The 17,596-nt window shown below is 48.0% G+C and overlaps 1 protein-coding gene across 5 annotated transcripts in view; it reads right to left on the reverse strand.

Moving 5' to 3' along the window:
* The window catches only part of BAZ2A (bromodomain adjacent to zinc finger domain 2A), a 64,332-nt gene extending 50,917 nt beyond the window's left edge, over window positions 1–13,415 (reverse strand). For 4 of the 5 annotated variants that reach the window (XM_083489797.1, XM_083489806.1, XM_083489794.1 and 1 more), the window contains exon 1: window positions 12,996–13,415. The gene's annotated coding sequence lies outside the window, so the exon portion shown is untranslated. The remainder of the gene's footprint in view (window positions 1–12,995) is intronic. The other variant, XM_083489799.1, reaches the window with a different exon arrangement.
* Between the last annotated feature and the right edge of the window lie 4,181 nt (window positions 13,416–17,596).

The raw sequence follows: 17,596 nt of genomic DNA on the forward strand, positions 1-17,596 counted from the left end.
GTCCATGCTGTGACTCAAAAGTGTGACATGTTTGCATGGAGACGTGACGCCTGTTTGCCAACACTTGTCTGTGATAACATATTTAGATCTGCACAAGAATGGTGTTTATCTTATCTTTTCCTGCTAGATTCAAGAGATCGCCCTGCAGGTTGCCAGTTCCAGAAAGAATTAAGCAAGTGAATAATTGCTTCAGAACTCGCAAGCCATTCTTTCCCAGTGCCCCCATGGCGATAATAACACTGGTCTACCATGCTGGACTGTTGTAAGGATTGCTGAGAACCAGGCAATATATGCAGTAGGTAAGAACACTGAAAGGGATGCGGGTGGCGCTGTGGGTTAAACCACAGAGCCTAGGACTTGCCGATCTGAAGGTCGGCGGTTCGAATCCCCGTGACGGGGTGAGATCCCGTTGTTCGGTCCTTGCTCCTGCCAACTATCAGTTCGAAAGCACATCAAAGTGCAAGTAGATAAATAGGTACCACTCCAGCGGGAAGGTAAACGGCGTTTCCGTGCGCTGCTCTGGTTCACCAGAAGCGGCTTAGTCATGCTGGCCACATGGCCCGGAAGCTGTATGCTGGCTCCCTCGGGCAATAAAGCGAGATGAGCGCCGCAACCCCAGAGTTGGCCACGACTGGACCTAATGGTCAGGGGTCCCTTTACCTTTACCTTTAAGGATACTGAACCCTGGGTTCAAGTCCTTAGCCATCAAGTTTGTTGGCTAAACTTGGGCTAAGTTTCTATCAAACTGACTTTACATGGTTGTTGTGATGATAAAATTGGTTACCGGCATGCACAATCCCACAGCATTTTAGAGGGAAGGCAGGAGGCAAATAAGATAAATTTAAGCTGATATATAACACAGAGGACGCATCGTTTCTTCTCCAGAAAGGATACTTGGAGTTGTAAAGCAGACAGGACTTAATCTCCTCGCTTTGCTTTATTTAGTTGCCACTCTAGATTCCATCAGATCTGTATCCAGGAATCCTAAACTTATTTGCAATCTCTCTCTGGAATACCTGATCACAAGAAAAACACCTGGTTCACCACATACCTTTCCATGTGGTACATAATATGGCCGAGACATGGTCCTTGCACAGAGACATGGTCCTTGCACCTGGAAATGCAGAGACAGTGTAGGATAGCCAAATATTGCAAGTGCAGACCCCAAAGCAGCCACTGTACCAGTGATTATGATGGGCTGCAGTGCGGATCCTCCTAAGGGTCAATTTATACATTATACACAGACAAGATTAAACCAACCCATCCTTCTATATGAACACTGGTGTGGACACAACCTACAGAGGAAGTGAAACAAAGGTGACGTGAAGAAGTATGGAGGAGGAATAAGGAAAAACATGGGGTTTTGAGACAATGAATCAAAATCCAAGCAGGGAATTAATGCCAGAAGAAAGGATTAAACTTGTGCAAACCAGCCCCTAACTGCTGAGTCCTTCCTGGAAGCTCCAGATTTTGGACATCAAGAGGCTCATGGGTAACATAACAGGTCTTTTTGTGCCTCCATCTTTTCTATCACCTTCAGAGCTGCACACCTGTTTCTGAGGATTGAGAGACAAGAGCCCTTTTCACCAGGGCCAGCCATTTCTTTTCCTGTCCGCAGCGTATGTTGTAAACCGGGCCCCTGAATAATTCATAATCACTATTATGCCATGACGTGGTACTCAAAAGGTAAAGGAAGCAGCAACTTCACTGAAGCTAAGCAAGCCTGAGCTCTGGTCTGTGTCCTTGTGGAGGCAGATTTTGCATGCCGCTTCATAAAAACTGGGAAGGCTTCTTCCACAGGGCAAATGGTGGTTTGTCCTCATGTGGTTGGTCCTATGTGTTCAGTGCCATCCTGGCTGAAAAAGACACTCGGATCGCATGGATCAAGGATGGCTAACCTACGGCTGCTGTGGGACAACAACTTCCATCTTCTCAAACCACTGGCCATTCCAACTGGGGCTGATGGAAGCTGGAATCCAAGATCATCTGGAGATCAACCACACTCCGGGCATAAACAATCCCTACTGGTACACATGTTCCTCAAGGAGTGAGTTGAGAGGGTGAAACTGAACGAGCCATCGCAGAACTCACTGCGCCTCTAACAAAATACTCCGTTCAGCTTTGAGACATCAAAGCCCTCTGTTGGGCATAGTCAGAGGATGGGGAAACACATGGCTCAGTCGGTAGAGCATGGGACTCTTAATCTCAGAGTTGTGGGTTCAAACCTCACGTTGGGCAAAAGATTCCTGCACTGCAGGGGGTTGGAGTAGATGACCCTCAAGGTCCCTTCCAACTCTACAGTTCTATGATTCTCTGTAGGTCTGAGCTGCAGGGCTGCACTACAGGCCCTGCCCCCAATGTTGTATGGTGTTGTTACTCCTGACCCTAATGTCCACAGTTTTAAGTGTAGACACCTGCAAAGGAAAGTCCACTTGCAGAAACCTGTAAAACATACAGACTTACTACGCATTCTGGAACCCAGCATGAAATCCAGAACACATGAAAACCTAAGTGTCTATGTGTGTAGGCTTTGCTTTCTGTGCTTTTTCGTGGCATCTGTAGCTGATATGTGGGGGCTGAGTGGGGGCTGCAGGCCCTTGCAGGGCAGGATGGCTTTGCAGCTTCTATGCTTGAAGGAGGTCAGTATGTTAAGTCACCAAGCGATGAGAAATCAAGCAACGTTACATGCATGTGTGAACCAGCCTCCCTCCCCACAATAATATGCTGGGGCAGACCGCAATCTCTTGTAACGGTGGAGAAAGGGGGCCACTCTTCAGTGTAACGTGCTACAAAATGCACGCAGAACACTGGATCTGACAGCTGCTCAGATCTCCTCCCCTCCTCTCTGCGACACAAAAAAATCGGGAAAATCCAGGTGTATGGCAGCCCAAGTCGGCAGTTCCGTTTCCCCATAAAAATAGCTCAAAAAGCGATTTTGCCCAAAAAGCTCAACAGCTTTTCTGTCTGAATTTTCACTGCTTGAAATATGGCAACCCTAGACAAGACACAGCAGGCCTCCTCTGGCTGCTGAGAGAGCAGAGGGAACTGCTGCATTTTTATACTCTTTGCAAGGACCACCCTTGCCTGTCCCCTTCTGACCTGTGACCTTGTTGACTGCAGGTTGCCCAGTGAGAAGGAGACATCTTCTATGGAAGGGGAATCAGTTTTTTGCCCCAGCCTACGGACAGTACTCCCTTCTGGGCAACCTTCCCCACATGCTAGTGGCGGGAAAGACCAGTGGGGTGGAGAAACAAATGTAAATTTTAAACTTTGGACAGTTGGCTTGCTTCTACAATCAGAAGGCATTGTCACAGTTCAAGGACACAATACAGTCTCACAAAAACACTGGTTTGGTGTGTGTGTTTTGCAAACTGGGGCCAGTGAGGGTTGTGTCCTTGGGAAGATTTCCAAAGGTCAGATATAGAGAGGCCTGTATTTGGCTCCCAAGCTGAGGTTCCTCGCCCTTCTAGGGTCAGGCTGATCTAAAGCAGAAACCTGGATTCAGTTCTGAGACCCTCTTGTTGAGCCTTTCCCCACGAGGTGCCCACCAGTCGTTTTAGACTACAACTCCCATCACTCCCAAACAGCACTGATGGGAGTTGTAGTCCAAAATGTACGCAAGGGCACCAAGTGGAAGAAAACTGCTAGAGCTCAGTCTTGGTCCTTCCAGAGACCAAAGGCATCCTTTGTCCTTGGTTCAAACTCAGCTATGACCTTGCCAGATGGCTTTACGGGAGTCACTGTACTCCAAAGCCTCAGCTTTCCTCCATTTGAAATGCAGGGGTGATAACAATGACCTAGCCTCCTGGGCTGTTGCTAAGGATTACTGGGATTGTGTGTATATCACCTCCATGCACCCGAAAAGTTAAAGCTTTCGAGAAAGGCTTATCACCAGGCTAACTCCAAAAGTTTAGGGCTGAGGGAGGTTTCTTGTGTCACTAATTCTAGAAACCTAGGGCAGAGTATTATGCCCATTTAGCAGATGGGGAAGTCAGCCGGAGTGTGACATCATACCCTCCAACATTTCTCCAATGAAAATGGGGGCTTCCCCCAAGGAAAAGCGGGACATTCCAGGATCCAATCAGAAACCAGGGCGGCTTCTGAAAATCCGGGGCTGTCCCTGGAAAATAGGGGCACTTGGAGGGCCTGTGTGGAAGACCCGGCAAGTAGTGCAGAACAGAACTCAAGTTGAGAAGTGAACCTCTGGATTAAAGGAATGAGGCAATCTGAGGCACAGGCGAGCAGTTTCGAGGTGCACTCCTCCTGCAAGTGGGGGGATCCTTCATAGAGGCTCTTTCCTGGCGAGATCCCTTGGGGTTCCCCCCCTTCCTCTCCCAGAGAGAGAGAGAGCTTTCTTCGCCAGCCGCCCACGCCGCATCATTCAGCCACCCGCTTCGCAGCCTCTGCAGAGAAGCCGACCGCCCTCCTCCTCGGGGCACGCCGCTGCCTTGCCATCTATTTCCTCGCTCCCTAGGAGGATCGAGAGAGAGGGAGATACAGGCGGGGCCGAGGAGAGAAAGCAAAGCATAAGGGGGGGGGTAGGCTTGGGAAGATGGCTGGGGATCAGCGGGAATCAAGACCTTCGCCGGCCTGCGCTTCGCATGTCCTGCGAAATACGCGCAGCGCTGCTCCTGGGTGGGTGGTCGGTGGTGATGGTGGCTAAGGACGAAGGTGGGCTGGACAGATCTAGATTGGTTCTCCCCCTGGCGGCTTGGAAACTCCTCCATCCCTCCCTCTCCCTCTCTCCCTCTCCGCTTTTGTGTGTCACAGGATCTGGTGAAAAAGCAGCCGCCCACACCCGCGCATACAAACAAACAACCCCCGGAGGCCATTGGAGGCTGCGCGCCCTGCACGGTGCGGCACTGCTGCAAGGTGCAGGCGAGGAGAGACAGATGGTTGGGGCTTTTGTAAAGGGAGCCCCTCCTCTTCCCCAGCTGCTGGAGCCAAACACTTCCTTTTCCATGCAGCCAAGAAGTAGCAACAGCAGCAAGCAAGCAAGCAGGAGGGCGGGCGAGCGCGCACACACACTTTTCTCCTCCAGGCCTTCAGCCAGAGCAGTCGTCTCTCCTCTTGCCTGCTTGTGAGTCACACGCAGGGAGAGAGAGAGAGAGAGACAAGCGTGACAAGCATCCCCGCCCCGAGCGACACCGTCTGATTGAGAAAGAGGTTGCCCTACGCACAAGGGCACTTAAAAAAAAGAGAGAGAGAAACCAGCAATGCATCCGAAATAAGTGGATCGGGTTAGCACCCCTGTTGTTGTTTAGTCGTGTCCCACTCTTGGTGACCCCCTGGACCAGAGCACGCCAGGCACTCCTGTCTTCCACTGCCTCCCGCAGTTTGGTCAAACTCATGCTGGTAGCTTCGAGAACACTGTCCAACCATCTCATCCTCTGTCGTCCCCTTCTCCTTGTGCCCTCCATCTTTCCCAATATCAGGGTCTTTTCCAGTGAGTCTTCTCTTCTCATGAGGTGGCCAAAGTATTGGAGCCTCAGCTTCACGATCTGCCCTTCCAGTGAGCACTCAGGGCTGATTTCCTTCAGAATGGATTGGTTTGATCTTCTTGCAGTCCATGGGACTCTCAAGAGTCTCCTCCAGCACCATAATTCAAAAGCATCAATTCTTCGGCGATCAGCCTTCTTTATGGTCCAGCTCTCACTTCCATACATCACTACTGGGAAAACCATGGCTTTAACTATATGGACCTTTGTTGGCAAGGTGATGTCTCTGCTTTTTAAGATGCTGTCTAGGTTTGTCACTGCTTTTCTCCCAAGAAGCAGGCGTCTTTTAATTTCGTGGCTGCTGTCACCATCTGCAGTGATCATGGAGCCCAAGAAAGTAAACCTCTCACTGCCTCCATTTCTTCCCCTTCTATTTGCCAGGAGGTGATGGGCCCAGTGGCCATGATATTGGTTTTTTTATGTTGAGCTTCAGACCATATTTTGCACTCTCCTCTTTCACCCTCATTAAAAGGTTCTTTAATTCCTCCTCACTTTCTGCCATCAAGGTTGTGTCATCTAGCCATCAAAGTTGTGTCATCTACCTCCCCTAGGTAAAGGTTAAGGGACCCCTGACCATTAGGTCCAGTCGTGGCCGACTCTGGGGTTGCGGTGCTCATATAGCACCCCTACTCACATACAATTGTAGAGTTGGATGAGGATCATGTAGTCCAACCCTCTGCAATGCATGCAGGAATATGCAGCTGTCCCATACAGGGATCGAACCTCCAACCTTGGCATAATCAGCACCATGCTCTAACCAACTGAGCTATCAATGCACAAGGATGCTTGCACAAGGGTGGCGGTCACCCTGGCCCTGACTTGGTTGTCAGTAGCACCGTGCGCTGGTTTGAGAAGCTGCGATTCTAGAAAAGCTTCCCTGGGAGTAAGCCCTGCTGGCAGCGGAAGATTTGCTTCTGCATAAAAATGCACAGGGTCGCAGTGGAAAGCAGGCTAAGGAGCACTCCCAGCTTGTGATCTTGAGTGTGCGAGGAGAGGGTTTTGTGGGACATTCTCCTCCCTACACTACCAGAGACACAGAAAGGCATATCTCCCACGTGGGCACAGGCTGCTGCCCACACACAGATGTTTTTGCTGTACTGAGCTACTTTCCAGTGGGAAAGTGGCCTTGGAGCAGGGATCTGTCCGGAGGCAGCGTCCCCCAAACAAAATACTTGAAAGCATTATCTCTCCTCGCCCTCTCTGTCCTCCGAAACAAGATTGCCCAAGTTTATTATCTGCTTCCCAACAGAGAAAAATGCAATCAAGTATTTCTGCACTTCACTCATGCAACTAACAACACGTCGCCTCCCAAACCTACCAGAGCTGGGGAACCGGTGTCCTTCCAGATATTGATGGATAACAGCTCCCATCATCATTTGCCAATGACCATGCAGGCTGGGGCTGATGGGAGTTGGACTACCAGCAATATCCAGAGGGCCACAGGCTCTCCATCCCAGATAAACATACACCTATCCCCCCCCCCCGACTATAGTCCAGAATCTTGCACACCTTTTCTCTCCTTATCACTTTGCCTCCAGGCTGTGGTTAAGTGGTCCTAGAGGATTCTTTCAGCGAATCACCCTACATTTTGGAAAACACTGAATGTTTATGGACCCGGCATGACTAGAACATGTGACATAGATGTGCCTTTGCTGGGACCAGAAATATAAACCTCGGAGGTCTCACCCTTGATTAACTTAAAACATTTATATCCCACCTTTCCACCTTTAAGGCAGCTTAAAACATCCATTATAACCAATGTCAACTTCGGATAACACTTCATCAGAGTCCGCAAAATACTATGCCATCATAAATTTGTTATTTAAGCAGCTACAGGCCTCATTTCATTGTTTTTACCTGGAGATTGGGGGAGATGAAGCTATCATAATATGGATGCATCTCCTCCTATTAAATTTATGTGAGTGTTTATCCTTGTTATGTTTTCTTGGATTATTTTAAATACATGGGGGGTGCAGAATAGGGCAAATACTTGAACTCTGAATATGTGACTGGGAGTGGACTCAGGCAGCTACAAAACAAATAGACAAAAGTTAACCCTGGCCCACAAAAAACCAAACTAGCTCACCACTCCACATGTAGCATATTTTTCCATGTATAAGACTAGGTTTTTTTCCTAAAAAAGAATGTCCAAAATTTGGGGGCGTCTTATACACGGATAGATCTCCCCCCCCCATTTTCTTAAATCGGAGTCCCCCAAAATAGGGGGCGTCTTATACATGGGGGCACCTTATAGATGGAGAACTACGGTACTTATATTGCTTGGTTGTAGCATTATTGGCTTGAAAGAATGAAGCAACTTTTCCAATTAGCAAATGCTTCTCTGCCCAGTTCCCTGAATTCCCAAAGGCTTTTTTTTTAATAGCCATAGGCAACCAGGCAAGCCAGGGTTAAGGCAACACTGGCACAATGCTAGCAGGCTGGTGTTTACTCAAAGAGAGAACAACATCAGAGCATGAGATTCTTAATCTAAGGCTGTGGGTTTGAGCCCCACATTGGGCAAAAGATTCCTGCACTGCAGGGGGCTGGACTAGATGACCCTCATGGACCCTTCCAGCTCTACAATTCTATGATTCTGTAACACTCACTCCCCTGACTCAGGCATACTGGTACGAGTTCACCAAGATCAAACACAGTTCTGTACAATTAACCCCACTGCAAAACTTTGCATGCTTACTTCAGAGTATTTTCCATTGACCAGGACTTACTTCTAATATCCATGCATAGGATCAGGTCATAAGACTCTTAGACCAAAAAATATTTCAGACTATGGCTGCTCTGTAGGTATGTGAAACATCCCATCATTCACGGTCATTTTGAAGACCTGATGCCATCTACCATTCAGATATCATTCTAAATTATGTTTTTTGCTGGTTTGGACTTCATCTTTTAACTGAGGTTTGGCTGTCAAGTCCAAGCTTCAGGCTTGTATATGCCCGTGTTTTCCAAACCCAAGAATTGGGAAATTAAAATGTTAAGCTATAGCTCAGTGGTAGGCAACCTAAGGGCCAGGGGCCGGATGCGGCCCAATCACCTTCTCAATCTGGGAATAAGCGTGTTTTTACATGAGTAGAATGTGTCCTTTTCTTTAAAATACATCTCTGGGTTATTTGTGGGGCCTGCCTTTTGTTTTTACATGAGTAGAATGTGTGCTTCTATTTAAAATGCATCTCTGGGTTATTTGTGGGACATAGGAATTCGTTCATTTCCCCCCAAAAAATATAGTCTGGCCCACCACATGGTCTGAGGGACAGTGGACCGGCCCATGGCTGAAAAAGGTTGCTGACCCCTGCTATAGCTGAACCACTCCACTGTTCAGAACTCAAATTATGGTTTGAGCACCCCAATGTACAGGCAAATCATGGTACAGTGGTACCTCGAGTTAAGAACTTAATTCGTTCCGGAGGTCCGTTCCGAAACTCTTCTTAACCTGAAGCACCACTTTAGCTAATGGGGCCTCCTGCTGCCACTGCACCGCCACTACATGATTTCTGTTCTCATCCTGAAGCAAAGTTCTTAACCTGAGGTACTATTTCTGGGTTAGCGGAGTCTGTAACCTGAAGCGTATGTAACCCGAGGTACTACTGTATAGGCCTGCTTGTCTATTTTTATTTCCCATCTGCTCAGCACTCTCATATCTAAGTGCAGTAATCTGGAGGTGAAGACAGGCCATTGCAAACCAATCATGCCAAACCCACTTAAAACCATGGCTTCCAGTTCTGATTTGTCGGCTGATGGCAAACCATGATTTGTCAATTCAGAATTCATGCTAAGCCACACTTTACTTCCTTAACTATTGTTTGGCAGGATGTCTAAACTGAACCAAAGGATGTGGCGAGGAATATGCTGAGGTACTCAAAGACTGAACGCACAGAGCAGTGGTACATATCCTCTGGTCCTCCAGATATTTGCTGGATTTCAATTCCCATCACCCCAACCACTGACCACGCTAGCTGAGGCCAGCAGGTGTTGTAGTCCAATAGCATCACAGGGCACCAGGTTTCCAAACCACTTCCACAGTGCATAGGTAAAGGTAAAGGGACCTCTGACCATTAGGTCCAGTCGTGGCTGACTCTGGGGTTGTGGCGCTCATCTCGCTTTATTGGCCGAGGGAGCCGGCGTACAGCTTCCGAGTCATGTGGCCAGCATGACTAAGCCGCTTCTGGCGAACCAGAGCAGCGCACGGAAACACCGTTTACCTTCCCGCCGGAGCAGTACCTATTTATCTACTTGCACTTTGACATGCTTTCGAACTGCTAGGTTGGCAGGAGCAGGGACCGAGCAACAGGAGCTCACCCCGTCGCGGGGATTCGAACCGCCGACCTTCTGATCGGCAAGTCCTAGGCTCTGTGGTTTAACCCACAGCACCACCCGCATCCACAGTGCATAGCTGAAAGGAAAACAACAGCTACTACTTATCAATTTGCCAATAATCAATTTGTCTCCACCCCCATCACTCAGCCTGGACACTGAGTTCCCTCCTTGCGAGAAGTGAGGTTACAAGGAACCAGGCAGAGGGCCTTCTCGGTAGTGGCACCCGCCCTGTGGAACGCCCTCCCATCATATGTCAGGGAAATAACCAACTATCTGACTTTAAGAAGACACTGGAAGGCAGCCCTGTTTAGGGAAGTTCTTAATGTTTGATCGTGTTTTTAATATTCTGTTGGGAGCCACCCAGAGTGGCTGAGGAAACCCAGCCAGATGGGCAGGGTATAAAGAAATAAATTATTATCATTATCATTATCATCATCATGCCTGAACGACATTATTCGGGTAAATGTTGTTCCATACCTTGGGATCTCCCTAGTTCCTTAAACCTCCATGAACAGTTATCAGCTATTGTGAAATCCACGCTCTTGCAAAAGACAGCCCTGTTTTGCACACAGACTAACAATATGCCATACAAATAATACTTCCTTTACCGTTTTAATAAAGAGGTCTCGCTCAAATGGGGGTCTGACCCTCATTTATAAGAAGGGCTGTGATTCTGCCAGAACACAAGGTTGTGGTATTCGGAAGAGAATACAGCCTCTTGCTAATTTCATCCCTCCCCCCCCCTTCTCTCTGCATGACGCAAAGATGTGTTGGAAAATGTGTAGGCAATGCTTGCCAAACGAGGTGGCTAAATAAGATTTCCAGTGGGTTAGAGGAGAGGCTTTTAATGCCCAGCTGGTTCATTACCCCTACTGATGATTAGCAAAACCAAAAGAAGTCATGCAAAATACAAAAATGCAGAATTGTTGGTTTTTTTAAAATGAAAAATATGCACATTTCTCTTATTATGTGTGTTGGGGGTTTTTTAATACAGAGGCATACAGAACCTGGCTTCTCCTGCTGCAGTTTTCTTTGCGGGAGGGGTAAGCCCAAATCATATACAGCCTTGTTTATAGTTGAAGTAATTTCACTCTTCCTAACACCAAGGATGAGTAGAATATATATATACAAGTCCAGAAGAACGCAAACAAATCCAAGATTCAAAGGAACTGGCTTCATGAAGTTCCCAAGGTCAGGGCTGGCCCTACCATTAGACAGAGTGAGTCAGCTGCTTCAGGCAGCAGTTGCTACTGGGTGACAATGAGGTGTTGGGAAGCAGAGCTGCTTGTGCCACCTGCCCTGCCCTACACCCCCTAAGGACACGCTGTCCCTCCTTTTGCTAGTATTGAAGTGAGAGACAGCTGTCAATCAGGTCAGCTTCAGAACAAGACTTTGCCTTCTTGTCTTTCCGCCTCAGGTGGCAAAATGACTTGGGCTACCCTGCCCGAGGGTCCTTTATTAACCAATCATTTGACTGCTGAGCCAACAGCCTTGGGCAGATAGGAAATTCAGGGACCCATCACTGCCAACCTGTCTCTCTTAGTCACGCCAAGAAGTGGCGCCCCGGTGGGTGGGTGCACACCCACAACCCAGTTTAATTCAGAGAATGCTATGGTCAAGATTGCAGAGTTATTATATGTCCGTGATGGCAGGTATTGATTTGGTGTGTCCTGGAAGGGCACAGGTGGTTTCATTATTTAATTTATTAGCATGATTTTTATTTTTTATTTTTTACTGCCGGGGCAGAGGATGAGTCGCTTATGGGATTCCCTGCCTCAGTCAAGCCACGCTGAATGAATAGCCCCCTGGTCGTGAACTACAAGCCAACAGCACAAATTCAGGAAAGCCAGGCGTGATGCCAGAGCCAGGAAGCCATTCAAAGAAGAGTATGCTTTGCAGCACTGCCAGCGTCAGAGGACGGCAAAGTCAGGCGTTTACTGGTGCCCAAATGCAAACCGCTTGCTGCCCAACAACACTCCCCCTATTTTCACTATAAACAGAGCACCCACAAGGAGATGTGAGATAATTCTCAGTTGGAATTCCCCACATATTCCAGGCCAGAAATGGAGGGGGGGGGAGGGTGTTGTCACCTGAACTTATCTTGCAAACTAAGGCCACCCAAGCCAGAATGTTCATTCAGTCAAAAGCTCTGCAAGCTCATTCATTTCCTGCATGGGGTGCAGAAATGGCACCCCAGTTTTCAGGGGGGGGGGGAGAGAATAGTGACAATGCTCAGCATGCAAAATAAATACACATACATTTTTTCCCCCAGAGCTGAAGGGGAATAGGCATCCAGTCACACTCAGCTTGTGACGGAAGAATTACAGAATTCTAGAGTTGGAAGGGACCCCCAATGGTCATCTAGTCCAACCCCCTGCAATGCAGGGATCTCAATACAAGGTTGCCCATCCAATCTGAAACCATACTGGACCCTGCTTAGCTTCGCAAACGTGCCAGCGGTTATATTGCTGCGCCCATTCTTACCCATGATGCCCTCCTGAAATTCAGGGTTCTGCTCCAGCTCTGCAGGGCTGTCCCCTTCTCACCCCACTGCTACTTCCTGAACAACGGACGATAAGTTGCCCTTGCTCTAACCACAAGGCCACATGTCCTCTGCAGAGGTATTCCCCCAACTCTTGAGAAACCCCAGAACCCCGAATTCCCAGACAACTTCCTCCAACCTATTACTACGTACTACTCTGTTTCCAAAGCCCTTTTCGGGATCCAAGATTAATTTTACTGATTTCCAGGAGGCCAGCATGCTTGCAGCTGGGGTTGCAGAGTGCAAGTTCCACTCCCAGCAAACCAAGACTTTACGCAGCAGCGCCAGCCAACTTTTATTTCCCTTCTGCAACTTGCACGGGGGGGGGGGGCGCGCAGGGTTTACCCCACCGCCCGATCTCCCGGCTTACTCTCTCCTGACTTTTTTAAAGAGTCATGGAAGACAGAACGCATCTGCCTTTGGGACCCGGGAGGCTCCAATCGGCAGCTGCTGCAGGCAGAAGAGGAGGAGGCAAAAAATAAAAAAGAGCCTTCTGATGGTGAAGAGAGATCTCCCAGGCTCCGCCTGGCTCGGATCGAGCTCGGTGGGATCATCTGGGGTTCCCTGCACGCAGAAAGCCAGCCCTCCCAACCCGGATGGCCCATGCAGCCGGCGCCCCTTACCTGGAGGGCGAGGGGTCTCCAAGGGATGGGATGGGTGGAGGGGAGATCTGGGAGATCAGCAGCAGCAGGAGGAGGATCCTCGGGGGTTCCCAGCAGTTTCCTCTCTCTTCCTCTCTCTGGCTGGGAGCAGGTGGCTGCTGAAGCCCTGGCGCTGATGTCACCAGGCTCGGGCGGCTGCTGTTGCTGCTGCCTCCTCTGCTGTCTCCTCCCCAGCCAGCCCCATGCAAGGAGGCAGAGGCAAAAGACAGGGCGATGAATTATTTAAAGGTGCAGAAGCCATTTGCAGGCGAAAGGGAAAGCGGCGAGGGGGATTGCAAAATAAAAATAAAAATAAAGAAATGGGCATAGGCGCGCGCCCGCGCAATCCGCGCCGCCGCCTCTTACTTCCGAAATGCGGGACACGCACATGAAGGAGAATCCTTGCAAGTGAACGGAGGGGGGAGATACCCACCAAGAAGGGACACCCCCGCCCCAGCACTCCTTTCAGGGGTGCCAACTTGAATATAATATAAAGGGAGGGGGTCCAAATAAGCTCTACCCTGCAGAATCTCTCTCTCTCTCTCTCTCTCTCTCTCTCTCCAGATTCTGCAGGGTAGAGCTTATTTGGACACCCCCATATTATTATATTATATTATATTATATTATATTATATTATATTATATTATATTATATTATATTATATTATATTATATTATATTCAACTTGGCATCCCAACTTGAAAACCAAATAAACAAATTAATATTATATATATATGTGTGTGTGTGTGTGTGTGTGTGTTTATTTGGTTTTCAAACCAGAGTTTTACAATCACATATCCAATATATAACATAAAAACAAGATTCCAAAGAATCTTCTGGGCTGCCCTCCTTGCCAGTGCCAGATTTACGTACAGTGGTACCTCGGGTTACATACGCTTCAGGTTACAGACTCCCCTAACCCAGAAATAGTACCTCGGGTTAAGAACTTTGCTTCAGGATGAGAACTGAAATCGTGCTCCGGCGGCGCGGCGGCAGCAGGAGGCCCTAAGTGGTGCTTCAGGTTAAGAACAGTTTCAGGTTAAGAACGGACCTCCGGAACGAATTAAGTACTTAACCCGAGGTACCACTGTATAAGCTAAACACGCTATAGCTTAGGACCCCATTCTCTCGGGTAACCCCCCAAAATTCACTATTAATATACTTCTTAATTGTCTTTCAGTTCAACAATTACTTTGATAAAATACATATTTTGTTAGGTGCAAATGGCTTTAGATACTTATTGGGTCCATAAATTACCATATGGCATATATTCAACACAAAAAACCCCGACCATTTGTTGTTGACAAAGGACAGCTGGACATATAAAGGGCCCCATTACTTTCAGCAGCTTAGGGCCTCATCAAACCTAAATCTGGCCCTGCTGTAAGTCCTATTGTTAATCATTTCCTCCTGCATCTTTTATAATAATCTGAATCTTTTACATCTCTGTTATGTCCAAAATTCACCATCAAACTACAAGTGTTAGTCCAGTCCTCCTGCAAACAGCTTTACCTCATACGCTGCAGAAATCAATCACATGACATGGTGCACTGCCATTTTATTGATTGGAAATGCCCATCAACTTGGGGGGCACCCCCTTTTATGGGGGCGGGGGAGGAAGGGTCCTCGGTCCCTAGGAATAGCTTCCTATGCCTCATCTAATGGTCTGTTGCAAGCAGGCATGTGGCGGCCATGGCCCCTCAAGGCAAGGCATGGAGGGCGAGGGTCCAGCCAGGTCCTGTTATTAGGCCCCTAGCCAAAATAAGGGTTTCCCACATACTCTCTTGAGAGACTCTTGAGAGTCCCATGGACTGCAAGAAGATCAAACTTCTCCATTCTTAAGGAAATCAGCCCTGAGTGCTCACTGGAAGGACAGATCCTGAAGCTGAAGCTCCAATACTTTGGCCACCTCATGAGAAGAGAAGACTCCCTGGAAAGACCCTGATGTTGGGAAAGATGGAGGGCACAAGGAGAAGGAGATGACAGAGGACGAGATGGTTGGACAGTGTTCTCGAAGCTACCAGCATGAGTTTGACCAAACTGCGGGAGGCAGTGGAAGACAGGAGTGCCTGGCGTGCTCTGGTCCAGGGGGTCACGAAGAGTCGGACATGACTAAACGACTAAACAACAACAACACACACTCTCTCTCATACACACACACAAAAACCATCTGGGAAATGAAGGCAACAATCCTCACTGTACACATTCTTGGCTGGAAGTAAATCCTGCCAAACACAGCCGGGCCTGCTCACAAGTCAACAGGCCTCAGGGGTGGCATAGTTTCTGTACCAACCTGGAGTGTGAGGCGAAAACCTAGCCTTGAAACCTCTCAGACGTTGTAACCTAGGCAGGCCACCCCATCATACCCTCCAAAACCTCTCTGATGAAAACAGGGGTGTCCTATTCTATTATTATTATTATTATTATTATTATTATTATTATTATTACAGTGGTACCTTGGGTTACAGATGCTTCAGGTTACATATGCTTCAGATTACAGACTCCACTAACCCAGAAATAGTACCTCGGGTTAAGAACTTTGCTTCAGGGTGAGAACAGAAATCGTGCAGTGGCAGCGGGAGGCCCCATTAGCTAAAGTGGTACCTCAGGTTAAGAACAGTTTCAGGTTAAGAACGGACCTCCGGAACGAATTAAGTTCTTAACCCGAGGTACCACTGTATTATTTACCCCACCTATCTGACTGTGTGGCCCCAGCCACTCGGGGCGGCTTCCAACATTAATTAAAATATAATTAAGCATTAGGAAAGTTCCCTACAGGGCTGCTGTCAGATGCTTTCTAAAAGTTATATAGTTACTCAGCTCCCTGGCTTAGGGATCGCTACCCTCCCAACATTTCTCCAATGAAAAAATAGGGACGTCCTAAGGAAAAGCGGAACTTTCTGGGATCAGGTCAGAAACTGGGATTGCTTCTGTAAATGCTCTTCCTGGGAAACAGAGACACTTGGAGGGTCTGCCCCATGTGGCAATGTGGGGCCGTAAATCTGCGTGGGCAGTGCGCCCCCCAACCTCTAGAGGAGTAACGGGAAGAGCCCTCAAATGCTTGCCCTGTACACACATAACTGGGAGAAAGCCCCACTGAATAATTTGTGGAAATTCTCATTCGGACCATGTTCTTTGGTAGATGTTTTATTTGCATTTAAGGAAAAGGAAAAGAAGTCCGTTCTCAGCTATCCCCCCTCAGCTATGAGTTACCGTATTTTTCGCTCTATAAGATGCACCAGACCACAAGACGCACCTAGTTTTTGGTGGAGGAAAACAAGAAAAAAAATATTCTGAATCTCAGAAGCCAGAAGAGCAAGAGGGATTGCTGCGCAGTGAAAGCAGCAATCCCTCTTGCTGCTCTGGCTTCTGGGGTAGCTGTGCAGCCTGCATTCGCTCCATAAGACGCACACACATTTCCCCTTACTTTTTAGGAGGGAAAAAGTGAGCCTTATAGAGCAAAAAATACGGTAATTTTAAACACCTGCCTGAGCAACTATTTCGGACTTTCTTAGTTCCACTGCCATCAGGAGAGTCCTATCTTGGTATCAAACCCAGGGTGGATCGTGAGCAGCCTTCGCAGGATCAGAGCCCAGGAGATCAATCTGCGCTGGATCAATACCATGAGCAAGTCAGGCTGCCAAGCAAAGAGTCAAGAGAGCTGATCGATACAGCTGCATCAAGGCCAAAGATGGGAGCCAAAGGCAGAATGAGGTTAAAGCCAGCTGGGCCTGACAGTCTCAAAGCAGGAGAATCAAGATGTCAAAGATGGAGGTCAGGCACTCAAGACAAAGGCTGACAAACAGCAGATTTAAAAAACAACAACAGAAGATACCAATCACAGACAAGATAGGTAGGATCCTGAGCAGGGCCGGATTTAGGTTTGATGAGGCCCTAAGCTACTGAAGGTAATGGGGTCCTTTATATGCCCAGCTGTCCTTTGTCAGCAACAAATTGTCACCGTTTTTTGTGTTGAATATATGCTATATGGTAATTTATGGACCTAACAGGTATCTAAAGCCATTTGCACATGTTGCCATGCAGAATGTAGGCACCCTATATATAGAAAGGAGCAAACCAGTGATATTTTAGGGAGCAGGCTAGCAGGCGGGGCCCATTACTTACATCATAGAAGCCTACACAACACAAAACACTGTAGCTGTATGCAGGTTTAATTTGTTTTTTATCTTATACAGTGGTACCTCGGGTTAAGCGTTAAGTTGTGGGTGAACGTATCAGACAACACAGAGATTCTTCAGACAGTTCTTGTTCATTCACAGGCCAGAACAGAACTGAACAGAAGGGTTCGGCCAACCTGCTTACAGTGGTACCTCGGGTTAAGTACTTAATTCGTTCCGGAGGTCCGTTCTTAACCTGAAACTGTTCTTAACCTGAAGCACCACTTAGGGCCTCCTGCTGCCGCCGCGCCGCCGGAGCACAATTTCAGTTCTCATCCTGAAGCAAAGTTCTTAACTCGAGGTACTATTTCTGGGTTAGCGGAGTCGGTAACCTGAAGCGTCTGTAACCCGAGGTACCACTGTACTTTTGTAAACCAAGAAAATCTTTAATAAAAATACATTTAAA

Source organism: Podarcis liolepis (assembly GCF_965112155.1).
Source record: "Podarcis liolepis genome assembly, chromosome: 2".
Lineage (NCBI taxonomy): Eukaryota > Metazoa > Chordata > Lepidosauria > Squamata > Lacertidae > Podarcis > Podarcis liolepis.